Source organism: Hyperolius riggenbachi, chromosome 11 (genome assembly GCF_040937935.1).
Source record: "Hyperolius riggenbachi isolate aHypRig1 chromosome 11, aHypRig1.pri, whole genome shotgun sequence".
Classification (NCBI taxonomy): Eukaryota; Metazoa; Chordata; class Amphibia; order Anura; family Hyperoliidae; genus Hyperolius; species Hyperolius riggenbachi.
This window is the reverse complement of record NC_090656.1, coordinates 248,098,686-248,114,700: the sequence shown is the minus strand read 5'-3', so window position 1 is coordinate 248,114,700 and position 16,015 is coordinate 248,098,686. Positions and strand designations below refer to the sequence as shown.

At 48.7% G+C, this 16,015-nt stretch overlaps 1 long non-coding RNA gene across 1 annotated transcript in view; it reads left to right on the top strand.

Annotated features, from left to right (window-relative positions):
• Positions 1-3,092, top strand: part of LOC137539221 (uncharacterized) — a 69,491-nt gene extending 66,399 nt beyond the window's left edge. Inside the window, exon 3 of the long non-coding RNA XR_011024968.1 lies at positions 3,021-3,092. This is a non-coding gene — a long non-coding RNA (uncharacterized lncRNA). The remainder of the gene's footprint in view (positions 1-3,020) is intronic.
• The last annotated feature ends 12,923 nt before the right edge of the window (positions 3,093-16,015 follow it).

Genomic DNA, 16,015 nt, shown 5'->3' with positions numbered 1-16,015 from the left:
AGCAATACATCAAAACAAAATACAATGTGGTACAAGTAATTGGATAACAACCCTTTTCAAAAAGAAGAGTACTTCAGTGCAGGCATGCTTAGAAAGACTATTCTATCTAGTAAAGCCAGCGGCCTAAGGAGGGGCCGCTCTTCCTTTGGTGGTAGGGGATGGGAGTGAGCCCAGAGAGTTCAGTGATTTGACAGCTGAGGGGAAGAAGCTGTTCCTGTGTCTTGAGGTCCTGGTGTAGACGGCCCGATACCTCTGGCCTGAACGGAGACGACAGAAAAAGCGGGAGCCTCGGTGCGAAGGATCATTTGCTATCCGCAAGGCTCTGGAGCGCAGTCTGGTGTTGTAGAGTAGGTCCAGTGGGGGAAGTGGTTTTCCGATTATCCTTTCTGCAGATCTGATGACTCTCTGTAGTTTGTGTCTGTCGCTGGCAGAGGAGCCAGCGTACCAGACAAGGATAGAAGAACAGATGACGGATTCGATAGTGGCTGAGTAGAAGCTCGTCAGACGTTTCTGGTCCATGCCGAACTTCCTCAGTTGGCGGAGGAAGAATAGTCTCTGTTGGGCTTTCCTTTGGGTGCAGGTGGTGTTTGCCTTCCACCTCAGATCGTTGGAGATGGTTGTGCCCAGGAGACGAGCGCAGGGGACACGTGTGACTTCCGTGCCGTCGATGTGGATTGGGGGTGGTGTGGGTGCACGCTTCCTAAAGTCGATGATCATCTCAACGGTTTTTGCGGAATTGAGGACCAGCCCGTTCTCCTTACACCAGTTGCAGATTCTCTCAACCTGATAACGGTATGCCTGCTCAACATTATTGGTGATGAGGCCCACAATGGTGGTATCATCTGCAAATTTGATAACTTTGACAGAGTTTTCAGTGGATCTGCAGTTGTTTGTGTACAGGGAGAACAGGACTGGTGACAGGACGCAGCCTTGTGGGGCCCCTGTGTTGGTGGACCTTGGTTGGGAGAGGATGGTACCTAGCTTGACGACCTGAGATCTGTTTGTGAGGAAGTCAGTTATCCACAGGCGCAGGGTGGGGTGGACTTTGAGCTCAGCAAGGTTCTCCTGAAGTAATTGAGGGCTGATGGTGTTAAACGCTGAGCTAAAGTCAAGGAGGAGGATCCTGGCAAATGAGTTTGGTCTATCCAGGTGCTCATAGACTGTCTCCAGGCAGATGTTAATGGCGTCGTCAGTGGACCTGTTTGCTCTGTACGCGAATTGGTGTGGGTCCAGCAGGGGCTCTGTGGAGACTTTTAGAAGAGGCATGACCATGCTTTCAAAAGCTTTCATAATGACGGATGTGAGAGCCACAGGTCTGAAGTTGTTGAGGTCGGTGATTCCCTGTTTTTTGGGGACGGGGATGATGGTCGACCTCTTGAAGCATGCTGGGACCTTGCCTTCCTGGGGGGATCTCCAGGAAGGCAAGGGTTAGGCGTCAGGAAGGGGGTTATAGGGTTAGGCGTCAGGAAGGGGGGTTTAGGGTTAGGCGTCAGGAAGGGGGTTTTAGGGTTAGAAGTCAGGAAGGGGGTTTTAGGGTTAGAAGTCAGGAAGGGGGTTTTAGGGTTAGGCGTGAGGAAGGGGGTTTTAGGGTTAGAAGTCAGGAAGGGGGGTTTTAGGGTTAGGCGTCAGGAAGGGGGTTTTAGGGTTAGGCGTCAGGAAGGAGGCTTTTAGGGTTAGGTGTCAGGAAGGGGGGTTTAGGGTTAGGCGTCAGGAAGGGGGCGTTTAGGGTTAGGCGTGAGGAAGGGGGCGTTTAGGGTTAGGCGTCAGGAAGGGGGCGTTTTAGGGTTAGGCATCAGGAAGGGGGTGTTTAGGATTAGGCGTCAAGAAGGGGGCGTTTTAGGTTAGGCATCAGGAAGGGGGCGTTTAGGATTAGGCGTCAGGAAGGGGGCGTTTAGGGTTAGGCGTCAGGAAGGGGGGTTTAGGGTTAGGCGTCAGGAAGGGGGCGTTTAGGATTAGGCGTCAGGAAGGGGGTTTAGGGTTAGGCATCAGGAAGGGGGCGTTTAGGGTTAGGCATCAGGAAGGGGGTTTTTAGTTTTAGGTGTCAGGAAGAGGGGTTTTAATGTCAGGCGTTGGAGAGCGGAGGGTTCTACAGTATATGAGAGTACGGTTAGGTTTAGTTGTAGTAAAATTTCGGTAAAATTTACCAATGTTTTACTATCGTCATCACCACTGTAAATATTTTTTTTGTGTTTATTTCATTTGGCGCCCAATTCACAACGGTACTTATCATTTTGACTTATAGCAGCTTCACCCGGTGCCCATTTTTCTTCACGCCCTCGTTTCATGCACGCACTAAAACAGCCGGTATATTTACAAAGCCAATGACATCACGACGGTCCCTGACAATATCAAATTCATAAGAAAGATGGTATTGTGGTTTATAATATAATATAGCGGTATTACTCACCAACAACCACATGGTCTAATTACGTCTCGACCATCTGCCACTGTTTGTAGTGGACTTAGCTTTGCAATAAGCAAGGCGAATAACTACCTGCGTCGTGGGGAAATAATCCTGACTGAAAAATGCAAGGACAATTCTCCTCGCCAGATCGATAATAAGCCGAGCCTAATGAGACCTCGGATGCTTAATACCTTGATATTTAATTTAAGTATGACAAGCTGGCTGACAAATGTATATTATATACTGTAGTCTCAGCTATAGTAAAAGGATGGGGGGTGGGGGTCGGTGAAGGGCATACAGGGCAGATGAAAATCTAATGACAACCGGCATAGGCTGAAGGCCAAGCGACAATCTACAAAATACTCATAATTTGCTGAAATGAAGATAACATTTAAGTGAGAGATATAATAGCAATAGTTTATAAGTAAAAAAAAGACTCACTGAGATCTGAAAGACACCTATTATTATTATTATTTTTTTTTTACAGATGGAGCTTGCGGAACGGTGTTAGTGATAAAGTATTTTAGTTGCACCTAATTTTTTTGTTTTATCACATCAAGCTAATTGGCATGCACCTATCATCAAGTGTATTTTTTTTTTATTTGTTTCTGTTTAGATTAAAAATATCTATTGCTGAAGCATTCCAATGCTGGAAAGTGCAACCGAAGGCAGAGAAAAAAACAGAGGCGCTTATCTTGAATCCTTGTGCAGATCGCTTGATACTCCTCCCTGTATTGCCTGATGAAGCGGGATTGAGCCTGCGAAACGCGTTGACATTTTTTGGGAGTTTCTAATAAATGTGTTTGACTGTCTGAATCACAGACATTGTCGTGCCTGCTTGAGGGAGGTAAGACCACCACTTCCTCCTTCATTTTTGCCAATTAGGTTGGTTTTTAAGCTCATTTAATCTAATTTTATACTTTTGGCTCCTCTGTTTATTATATACAACCTGAAGGGAGAGGTATATGGAGGCTGCCATGTTTATTTCCTTTTACAGGAAACCAGAGATGAACGCTTTGGCAGAAAACAAACATATCCTCCGATAGATTTTACAAAATAAATACTAGACCTGGTATTTTCGCCGCTCTGGTGTGCCGGTTTTTGTGTTTTGTTTTTTTTACTAAAACTCCATGCAGAACACAGTTTATCAGAAAAGCATATTATTTAGTGGGCTGTGTGCAAAATGAAATCACCATTTCTAAAAACCTCTTATGACTAATATAGATAAAAAAAAAAAACATTTTTCAACAGATATAGCTCCTTCCTCGGCACTACCAGCTCCTCCCACCTCATCACAGCTCTCTATGATGCTGTGAATATACAGAACAGGAAAGCAGAGCCAGAAGGGGGCAGGCTTGGACTTGAAAAGACATTAGAGAAGACAGACTCAGATTCCCGAGCAAAGCCAGACTGACTGCTCAGTTGGGGATTTTTTCAGGGCTGATAACAAGCAGGCTGAGCAGTGAAGGATGAAACAGAGAGCAGGGTAGGTGTTTTCTCTAATGTTCCCACTGATATATAGGCCTTGATTCACTAAAGCACGCTAACACAGTTAGCACGCCTAAAAGCTTTGCACATGCAAACTAGAGTGCTAAGTAGTTTGCACGGGCAAAGCTGTTATTGATCGTGCGCTGTTTGGTGCGCCCAAAACGTTGCACCGGTGTGCGTGAAATGTTGCACCCTCCACATGCAAAGTACGCTTATCAGGCTATTTTGCACACGAACGGTGCGACGTTTCGTGCGCACCGGTTCAATGTTTTACGCACACCGCGCAGCGCTTAAAGTTTGTGCGCATATTAGCGCATGCAAAGGCATTTTGCACGTGCAAGGGGCTTTTCACTGGCGTGCTAACATTTAGCACACTTTAGTGAATCAAGCATCTATAGTAAATACATGATGGTGCTTCGTCTCTGGTTCACTTTAAGAAATACCAGTTGCCTGGCTATCCTGCTGATCCTCTGCCTCTAATACTTCTAGCCATAGCCCCTGAACAAGCGTGCAGCAAATCAGATGTTTCTAACATTATTGTCAGATCTGACAACATTAGCTGCATGCTTGTTTCTGGTGTGATTCGGACACTACTGCAGCCAAAGAGATCAGCAGGGTTACCAGGCAACTGGTATTGTCTAAAAGGAAATAAATATGGCAGCCTCCATAAACCTCTCACTTCAGTTGTCCTTTAAAGAGAACCTGAACTGAAAATAAAAAGTCAAACTAACCATACACAGGTCATACTTTCCTCCTGTGTAGTCTACTCCTCAATCTCTTTCTCCTCTCCTGCGTCCCATTTGTCCACTGTGATCAATGGAATTCTCCGTCCTCCATTTTAAAAATGGCCATTACCCCATAACAGCTTCCTGCTCAGCACACTGTTAAACTGTAATATCACCCACTTGAGCCATAGGGAAACATGGACATGACCTTGCACATTCAGTTGTAACTGACAGCTGCTGATATATAACTGACAGCAACTGGTATATTTCAGTTCTAACAAAATATTGGCAGAACTGGAAGGGATCACTGTAAGAAGAAAATGGTGAGCTGATGGTGAGGTAAGTATGTAATATTCATTTGCAGCTATGTCATGTGTTTATTTTAAATAATTTTGCTCACTTCGAGTTCCCTTTAAGGGTGCGAAGAAGGGCAGTTTCTAGGCTAAATTGTTCCCAGGGCAACGTGTAAAAATTGCTCTTCCTCCTCCCATTGCAGCTTCTGCAGCGAGATATCTCCTGTTAGTTAACCTCCTTGGCGGTCTGATTCTTTCCAGATTTTAGGGTCTAAAAGCGGTGCAATTTTTTTTCACTCTTTCAGACCCTAAAACCTGAAAAAAAATCATTCTGGCAGGGAGATCTGCAGCAAAATAATTTTTTTTTACCTTCCTGGGCTCCTGGGCTGCAGTTTTCTCTTTGCCCACAAGATGGCGCTAATATACATATAAACGAACTTCTCTATATTTCTCTAATATAGAGAAGTTCGTTTTCAATGTTAGCCCCGCCCCCGATGACGTCACGCTGCCACCACCGCTCTGCTGCCACCACCACAGCTGCGCTGCTCCAACTGGCTGCCAGGTCCCCGGAAGAATAGCGGGGACATGGGGGATCCTGGTGGCCAGGGAAAGACCCCACACTGCTGGGGAGAGAGGCTGGAGTCCCGCTGCGCAGCGAGATCGCGCACGGGACTCCAAAACTACAAGTAAAGCTCTGCAATGCCTACCCCGACCTGAGCTCGGGATCACCGATAGCAGCTGCTTTTTTCTACCCCGAGCTCAGGTCGGGAAAACCGGCAAGGAGGTTAAAGGGAACCTAAAGTGAAAAGGATATGGATTTTTCCTTTTAAAATACTACCAGTTACCTGACTCGCCTGCCGATCCTGTGCCTCTAATACTTTTAGCCACAGCCCCTGAACAAGCATGAAGCAGATCAGGTGCTCTGACTGAAGTCAGACTGGATTAGCTGCATGCTTGTTTCAGGTGTGTGATTCAGCCACTACTGCTGCCAAAGAGATCAGCAGGACTGCCAAGCAACTGGTATTGTTTAACAGGAAACATCCATATCCCTCTCAGTTTAGGTTACCTTTAACTCCTCCTCCTCCTCAGAAGAGCCTATCAGCACATCTGTACACTGATCGGGGATAAATTGTTACATAAACTGATCATGAAAGATTGGTTCAGGTGTCACTTATGTACCAGTGACAATAGCTGTCTACAGAATTCACATCTCTGATATTATGCTGGTATGACATGGATGACTGAAGAAATAGAGTGTCAACATTAGGCAACATCAGCAAATCTTCCAGGAAGCTACTTTTCACAAGCGTTATGTACATTGTATGCTGTGAGATGAACATTAAAGATGTGAGTATCGCTAGCGCAGCACTTCTCTAAACTTATCCAGACGCCACATAAAATGGTATCTCTTTATTCGGAGGGACTTTTCCACCATCAAATGCCCAACTCCTCCCACAGGCTTAAATCTACTGAACACCCCTGACAAAGCCACAGGGCGAAACTTGTCGTGTGAAGATTGTGAGTAAGACTTTTTTATGTTTGTGAAAATTTTTACGGTGCTCAACTACATGGAACTGTACCGGCTGACTTCCCCACCCACCCTGAACCAAACAACATATTACAAATACCAAACTTAGCTTACATAAAAATAAGATTAACGAGGCATAAATGGAGAAAATATTTTGCTGTGGCCCTTTATTAGGGTTCAATTTAAATAACCACAATAATAACAATAATAATAATGTAAGCAATTGGCTTTGTCTGGTGACTCCAGCCAACCATTACATTTACAATGACTACCACCTATCAGCACTGCGTAATAGGTTGGCGCTTTTTAAATACAATAAATAAATAATACAAATAAATATCACAATTATCCGAAGTTAAACAAACTGAAATGCCAGCCCACACATTTGGTTACACTATTCCCATGAAGGGGGCCGCAACATAACCTGAAGGAACAACAAGGTGGGGGGGGAGAGACAGTGTTGCCAACCTCAGAATTTTTTTTTTATTGACAAAGCTCAAAAAATGTACTGGTAGAACAATTTTTTTACTGACGCCCCACGTCCACTCCAATATACCGGCAACCGCGCGGGGTTCAAATTAGGAAGAAGAGTGCAAAGACAGAAGTGGACACCGGTCAAGTAAAGTATTATTGTAGGGGCAACTGGGAAGGGGGGGGGGGGGGTACATCTACATTTGGGGGGACACGACTGGGTGTTTCTGTTGTGTTGTGTACAATTGATTGAGCATATCCGATCGATACATGCAACCAATTTCAACCCCAAATTGGTTGAATTGTCGATTGGGCCTGCTGTTGGTGCCTCCAATTTTCATCAGATTTCATGATAATTATCTAATCTGATGGTCAATCGGCTGCCAGGCCTACTGATGTGTGGCCACCTTTAGCTAGAGCAGTGTATATTCCAGAGTGACACAGGACTTGACAAGCAGTGAACGGAGTACCCAGCAAGCTCATGGCGAACCAGAACCAGGAGGAGTGTGTAAGGGGCTAAAAGAGCCATCTTAAAGGATACCCGAACTGACATGTGACATGATGAGATAGACGTGTGTATGTAGAGTGCCCAGCACACAAATAACTAGGCTGTGTTCTTTTTTTTCTTTCTCTGCCTGAAAGAGTTAAATATCAGGTATGTAAGTGGCTGACTCAGTCCTGACTCAGACAGGAAGTGACTACAGTGTGACCCTTACTGATAAGAAATTCCAACTATAAAACACTTTCCTAGCAGAAAATGGCTTCTGAAAGCAAGAAAGAGGTAAAAAGGGGAATTTCTTATCAGTGAGAGTCACACTGTAGTCACTTCCTGTCTGAGTCAGGACTGAGTCAGCCACTTACATACCTGATATTTAACTCCTTCAGGCAGAGAAAGAGAAAAAGGAACACAGCATAGTAATTTGTGTGCTGGGCACTGTACATACACATGTCTATCTCATCATGTCACATGTCAGTTCGGGTATCCTTTAAAACAGAAGATATTACAATTACAGGTTGGAGTGAGCACTGAGATGTCTACCACAATGCATCACTGCTGAAAAGAGATGACTTTCCTATTCAGCAGTGATGCGCTGGATTTCTATAAAGGAACAGAGAGGTTTTTCTACTGACACCGCAAAGTTATCACAGACTTTACTGACAGCCCAGATTTGTTTACTTTTTACTGACTGTCAGTAAATTTACTGATGTTTGGCAACACTTGAGGCAGCTGGTCTGTGCACTGCATTCCAGCTCAGACAGCAGTACATTTATACCTCCTATGCCCTCCTCTGATAGGCTCTCCCGACAGCCCGCCTAACCCTTCCCTGACCTCACAGCTCCCTACAACAGATTTAAAATTGACCAAAATGACAATGACATGAAAAGGTCATGTACTTTATGCCTTTTACACAAGGTTTTTTTTATTGCTATACACATTTGTTAGGAACCAATATTGGGGGTAGCAGGCAGGATCTTCTTGTCTGGCTGATCTATTGTCTGGGGAAGCTGGTAAGTCTTCCAATCTCGGGTGTTAAAGAGAAACTCCGACCAAGAATTTAACTTTATCCCAATCAGTAGCTGATACCCCCTTTTACATGAGAAATCTATTCCTTTTCACAAACAGACCATCAGGGGGCGCTGTATGACTGATATTGTGGTGAAACCCCTCCCACAAGAAACTCTGAGGACCGTGGTATTCCTGGCAGTTTCCTGTCTGTGAACCTTGCTGCATTGTGGGAAATAGCTGTTTACAGCTGCAGAGCTGGGACAAGGTCCTCCTGCACCCAAGGCTGAGACACCAAAGTGCGCCCCTCCATCCCTCCCACCCCAGCAGTCACACACTGATTGCTATTAGACTAAGAGGCCCCTCCCCCATCCCTCCCACTCCAGCCGTCACACACTGATTGCTATTACACTAAGAGGCCCCTCCTCCATCCCTCCCACCCCAGCCGTCACACACTGATTGCTATTACACTAAGAGGCCCCTCCATCCCTCCCACCCCAGCTGTCACACACTGATTGCTATTACACTAAGAGGCCCCTCCATCCCTCCCACCCCAGCCGTCACACACTGATTGCTATTACACTAAGAGGCCCCTAACATCCCTCCCACCCCAGCCGTCACACACTGATTGCTATTACACTAAGAGGCCCCTCCTCCATCCCTCCAACCTCAGCCGTCACACACTGATTGCTATTACACTAAGAGGCCCCTCCTCCATCCCTCCAACCTCAGCCGTCACACACTGATTGCTATTACACTAAGAGGCCCCTCCTCCATCCCTCCCACCCCAGCCGTCACACACTGATTGCTATTACACTAAGAGGCCCCTCCATCCCTCCCACCCCAGCCGTCACACACTGATTGCTATTACACTAAGAGGCCCCTCCTCCATCCCTCCCACCCCAGCCGTCACACACTGATTGCTATTACACTAAGAGGCCCCTCCCCATCTCTCCCACCCCAGCCGTCACACACTGATTGCTATTACACTAAGAGGCCCCCCCTCCGTCCCTCCCACCCCAGCCATCACACACTGATTGCTATTACACTAAGAGGCCCCTCCATCCCTCCCTCCCACCCCAGTCGTCACACACTGATTGCTCATAGACTAAGAGGCACCCCAGGGCCCCCAACACCTTAATCTTTCGTTATCTGGCTTGTAGTCACTTCCATATATCTCCTTTTCTTATTTCTTTCTGCTTCAAACACAATTAGGAATGACAGCTGAATGAATTGTGCGCCCCCTCCTACACTGCGCCCTGAGGCTGGAGCCTCTCCAGCCTATGCCTCGGCCCGGCCCTGTACAGCTGTTTCCAACTGCCAAAAAAACATGCAGCCGCTATATCACCTGCCAGTAGTAAAAATGTCACCATGTAATAAATGTCAGAATGTAAATCAGGGATTTAAAATATTTTACAATGGGCAAACACTGATTAAATCATTTATACATAATTATTGTAAAAATGAAGCACTTTTTTATTACATTATTTTCACTGGAGTTCCTCTTTAAGTTGGGGGAAATAACCTTCAGAATATAGCACAGCCATGGCCAGATTTACTCTTGACAAAAAGGAAAGAACCGAGAGCCCAATATAGTGTAGTAAGTCTAGGCAATTTAGTATAGTGAAAAGGAGTAAAATATATACTCACAAACCAGGGTTACCTCCAGGCAACCACTGTATAGGCAGGTGAGGAGATTAGCCTGTCCCCACTCAGGATTAAGAAGTCGCTCTCTGTAGACGTGAAGAAAAGAAGGGGTATCCCCCTCCACCTAGGGTGGATATACAATGTAATGTAAATTGAACAGAGGCACCAAAAGGATAAAAACACGATTTAAAATATTTAAAAATGCTTAGGAGGCAGTGGTGGACTTACCTCCCTCAAGCAGACACAAAGAAGCTGTGTAATTCAATAAAGGTAAATTTAATGGTACACTCCAGGGGTTAAGTACAACGCGTTTCGCAGGTCTACGCCCGCTTCATCAGGTAGTAAAAATAGGAGCACACAGCAGCGTAATGCGCCAGGTGCATCTCTGACATTACGCTGCTGTGTGCTCCTATTTTTACTACCTGATGAAGCGGGCGTAGACCTGCGAAACGCGTTGTACTTAACCCCTGGAGTGTACCATTAAATTTACCTTTATTGAATTACACAGCTTCTTTGTGTCTGCTTGAGGGAGGTAAGTCCACCACTGCCTCCTAAGCATTTTTAAATATTTTAAATCGTGTTTGTATCCTTTTGGCGCCTCTGTTCAATTTACATTAGATTTACTCTTGAGGAGCTTGTAGGCACAAGATTCTAGCGCCCTAAAAACAGGCCACACCCCCAATCTCAGCCTTTATTTTCTTATATCGCATAAAGAGCTAAACGTACATGAAACCAGCAGAGGTAATTCAAAAAGTGGCCTTACCCAGCAAAACCTTGGACAAGACACCCCCCCCCCCCCCCCCACCACACACACACACACACACACACACACACACTTAATAATAATAATAAAAAAAATTATATATATGGCCCTAGTTACCATGCAAAACCAACTACACACAATCAGGGGTGTGGCTACACGATCGGGGGTTACACACAACTAAGTCACCACCTTACATTGCCTTAAGCCCACCTCCCACCAAGATGAGAAGAGCAGGCGGCAAATGTGTGCAGCCAGAGTGCACAGCTGATCTGTGCTGCAGCAACAGAAGGGAGGAAGATGCAATACCCACACCGTCCACCACGCTACTCTCACTTTCACGGGAGGCACTTAAGCCTCGGATCCCCATCCCTAAATACATGCCTGCGGCTGCCACTGGAGCTGGGTAGTGTGTGACATTGCCTCTGACTCTGCTGAGAGACATTGGGGAAGAGGGAGGAGCTGCCCCTGCCACCTAAGGCGCCTGTAAGCATGAGCCTACAGTGCCTTATGGTAAATCCGGCGCTGAGCACAGCCATTTTATGTGACATCTGGGTAACTTAAAGAGAACCAGAGATGAAGCACCCTCTTGTATTTTACCTTATAAATCAGTGGGAACATGACAGTAAACACCTAATCTGCTCTTTGTTTCATTGTTCTCTGTTTAATCTGACTGTTATCACCTCTGATAAGAATCCCCGACTGAGCAGTCAGTCTAGCTTTGCTACGGAATGATTATAGCCGAGTCTGTCTTCTCTGGTGTCTTTTCAAGCCCAAGCCTGCCCCCTTGTGGCTCTGCTATAATGACTCAGCTATAATTATTCCCTGCAAAGCCAGACTGAATGCTCAGTCCGGGATTCTTATCACAGCTGATAACAGACACTTTTAGCAGTGAGGATGAAACAGAGAGCATGGTAAGTGTTTTCTCTAATGTTCTTACTGATATATATGCAGGGCCGGCCCGCCCATGAGGCGGGGTGAAACTTTTGCCTCAGGCGGCACTTCTGGAGGGGCGGCAGCCGCCCGTCTGTGTGTGTGGGGGGCCGCCCGAGCTGGAGGGGATAGCGGGCAGGAAGGGGGTATTGGGCCTAGCGGCGGGGAGGGGGGTCGGACCCCCCCCCTCCCTCGCCTGGGTCCCCCGTCCTCCGCTCCCCTCCAGCTTTAGAAGTGAGGTCGCTGGCTGCAGCTATATTGTAAGAGGCAACGGGCGGGGAGGACTCACCTCTTCCTCGTTCCAGCCCGAGCCTGCGCTCCACTGACGTCACTTCCTGCTACGCCGCAGGAAGTGATGTCAGTGGAGCGCAGGCTCGGGCTGGAACGAGGAAGAGGTGAGTGATCCCCGCCCGTTGCCTCTTACAATATAGCTGCAGCCAGCGACCTCACTTCTAAAGCTGGAGGGGAGCGGAGGACGGGGGACCCAGGCGAGGGAGGGGGGGGTCCGACCCCCCTCCCCGCCTGCTAGGCCCAATACCCCCTTCCTGCCCGCTATCCCCTCCAGCTCGGGCGGCCCCCCACACACACACGGCTTGGGGGGGGGGGGGGGCGGCGATTTTTTTGAATTTTGCCTCAGGCGGCAAAAAGTCTAGGGCCGGGCCTGTATATATGGTAAGATACACAAGGGTGCTTCCTCTCTGGTTCCCTTTAAGAGCAGAGTTAAGAACACGTTGTTGTCGCAGAATTGTTTAAAGGATAGCAGAAGCCAAAAGGCTCTGGTAAAATGAAAACTGTACTGAGTAGGGAGAGAAAATTAGATACCTACCGCTTCTGTCGTTCCCTGCCGTCAGCCGCCGGTCTTCTCCAATTCCTCCCGCATAATGATGGGCAGAAGTATGCACACCCCCCGCCTCATTCTCCGCCTCCTCCGTCCTAGCGTCTGCACTCCACTGAAAAGCAAGCATCAGATGCTAATCACTTATCGTCTGATGTTTGCTTTTCAGTGGAGCGCAGATGCCAAGACGGAGGAGGCGGGGGAGTGTCCGTACTTCTGCCCGTCATTATGCGCCGGGTATAAGCGAAGATAATCCAGTTCAGAGGTCAGGAGAGCCGTCCGGACACCGGGAGGAATAGGAGAAGACCGGCGGCTGACGACAGGGAACGACAGAAGTGGTTATCTGCTATCCTTTCAAGCAAATCTGTAGGATAAAAAAACCCCTCTGGGAAATACTTACCTGGGGAGGGGGAATCCTCTGGATCCTAATGAGGCTTCCTCGTCCTCCTATGTCCCGGCAATCCAAATCCTAAAGAGCTGCGGGGTAAATATTTACCTTCCGCAATCCAGTGCAGACGCTTTCTATTCGGGCTCAGGTGGATATAGCCCAGCCCGATTGGGTCCACTCTACTGCGCAGGGGCCCAATCAGGCTATTTACACCTGAGCCCATCGGAAAGCCACTTCTGCGCCTGTGCTGGATCTCGTAGTAGGTAAATATAGCCCTCCTGCGCAGTGCTTGTCGTCGCTTGTCGGGGGAAGTGTCGGTGGAGCCAACCCAGGATCCCTGAGGCTACAGAGGATGGGGAAGCTTCATTGGGATCCTGAGGCTTCATCTTCCCGAGGTAAGTATCCCTAAGAGGCAGAGCCGGGACAAGGCCCTCCAGCACCCAAGGCTGAGACACCAGAGTGCGCCCCTCCATCCCTCCCACCCCAGCTGTCACACACTGATTGCTATTACACTAAGAGGCCCCTCCTCCATCCCTCCCACCCCAGCCGTCACACACTGATTGCTATTACACTAAGAGGCCCCTCCCCATCCCTCCCACCCCAGCCGTCACACACTGATTGCTATTACACTAAGAGGCCCCTCCATCCCTCCCACCCCAGCCGTCACACACTGATTGCTATTACACTAAGAGGCCCCTCCCCCATCCCTCCCACCTCAGCCGTCACACACTGATTGCTATTACACTAAGAGGCCCCTCCATCCCTCCCACCCCAGCCATCACACACTGATTGCTATTACACTAAGAGGCCCCTCCATCCCTCCCACCCCAGCCATCACACACTGATTGCTATTACACTATGAGGCCCCTCCATCCCTCCCACCCACCCCAGCCGTCACACACTGATTGCTATTACACTAAGAGGCCCCTCCTCCATCCCTCCCACCCCAGCCGTCACACACTGATTGCTATTACACTAAGAGGCCCCTCCATCCCCCCACCCCAGCCATCACACACTGATTGCTATTACACTAAGAGGCCCCTCCATCCCTCCCACCCCAGCCGTCACACACTGATTGCTATTACACTAAGAGGCACCTCCATCCCTCCCACCCCAGCCGTCACACACTGATTACTATTACACTAAGAGGCCCCTCCCATTCCTCCCACCCCAGCCGTCACACACTGATTGCTATTACACTAAGAGGCCCCTCCCATCCCTCCCACCCCAGCCGTCACACACTGATTGCTATTACACTAAGAGGCCCCTCCATCCCTCCCACCCCAGCCGTCACACACTGATTGCTATTACACTAAGAGGCTCCTCCCCATCCCTCCCACCCCAGCCGTCACACACTGGTTGCTATTACACTAAGTGGCCCCTCCATCCCTCCCACCCCAGCCGTCACACACTGATTGCTATTACACTAAGAGGCCCCTCCTCCATCCCTCCCACCCCAGCCGTCACACACTGATTGCTATTACACTAAGAGGCCCCTCCTCCATCCCTCCCACCCCAGCCGTCACACACTGATTGCTATTACACTAAGAGGCCCCTCCCCCATCCCTCCCACCCCAGCCGTCACACACTGATTGCTATTACACTAAGAGGCCCCTCCTCCATCCCTCCCACCCCAGCCGTCACACACTGATTGCTATTACACTAAGAGGCCCCTCCTCCATCCCTCCCACCCCAGCCATCACACACTGATTGCTATTACACTAAGAGGCCCCCCCTCATCCCTCCCACCCCAGCTGTCACACACTGATTGCTATTACACTAAGAGGCCCCTCCATCCCTCCCACCCCAGCCGTCACACACTGATTGCTATTACACTAAGAGGCCCCTCCATCCCTCCCACCCCAGCCGTCACACTCTGATTGCTATTACACTAAGAGGCCCCTCCATCCCTCCCACCCCAGCCGTCACACACTGATTGCTATTACACTAAGAGGCCCCTCCATCCCTCCCACCCCAGCCGTCACACACTGATTGCTATTACACTAAGAGGTCCCTCCATCCCTCCCACCCCAGCCGTCACACACTGATTGCTGTTACACTAAGAGGCCCCTCCCCCATCCCTCCCACCCCAGCCATCACACAATGATTGCTATTACACTAAGAGGCCCCTCCTCCATCCCTCCCACCCCAGCCGTCACACACTGATTGCTATTACACTAAGAGGCCCCTCCATCCCTCCCACCCCAGCCGTCACACACTGATTGCTATTACACTAAGAGGCCCCTCCATCCCTCCCACCCCAGCCGTCACACACTGATTGCTATTACACTAAGAGGCCCCTCCATCCCTCCCACCCCAGCCATCACACACTGATTGCTATTACACTATGAGGCCCCTCCATCCCTCCCACCCACCCCAGCCGTCACACACTGATTGCTATTACACTAAGAGGTTGTGTGTTCGGAGCTCCTGCGAGACATCCAGAGACCCAGAGACTAGCTTATTCCTGGCCCAGTCTGGGTGATTGTTTTTGGGCTTGGAGACTCCTGAGGTCCCTGCTTAGGCCTTGGCCGGCAGGGGCCCTCTCTACACTAGCCAGCTGCTTCCAGGATGGAGCAGCTGGCTCATGCCCCCCCTGACCTGTCATACCTAGGGGCAGGGGGGGATATCCAAGAGGCAGTATCCAGAGATATTGTGGCGGATGTGGTGGCATGGAATAAAGCAATGTGCCATCATTCACATTTATGTGATGTTTTGGAACTACAGCTTAAAGAGCGGATAAACCGTTTTGGAGTAAAGTGGAGACCAGAGTTCCTTCATATGGATCCGGTAACTGCAGAACTGAAAAGAAAAGTTGATGAGCATAGAAAGGTGGTGGCGGAGCTGGAGGTGAAAGGTGGACCGTTTAGGGAGACCTACCGAAATGCTGCTCGATATCGTCAGCAAGCCATGGAGAGAGCAACCCCTGCACCTGATGTGAGAGCTGAGGCATCCCGAAAACTCCCAACTGTAAGTCCCGCGGAAAGGGTGGAGGGTAATCCCAGTGAGACCCCGTGTGGGCAGGTAGAGGAGATGGAG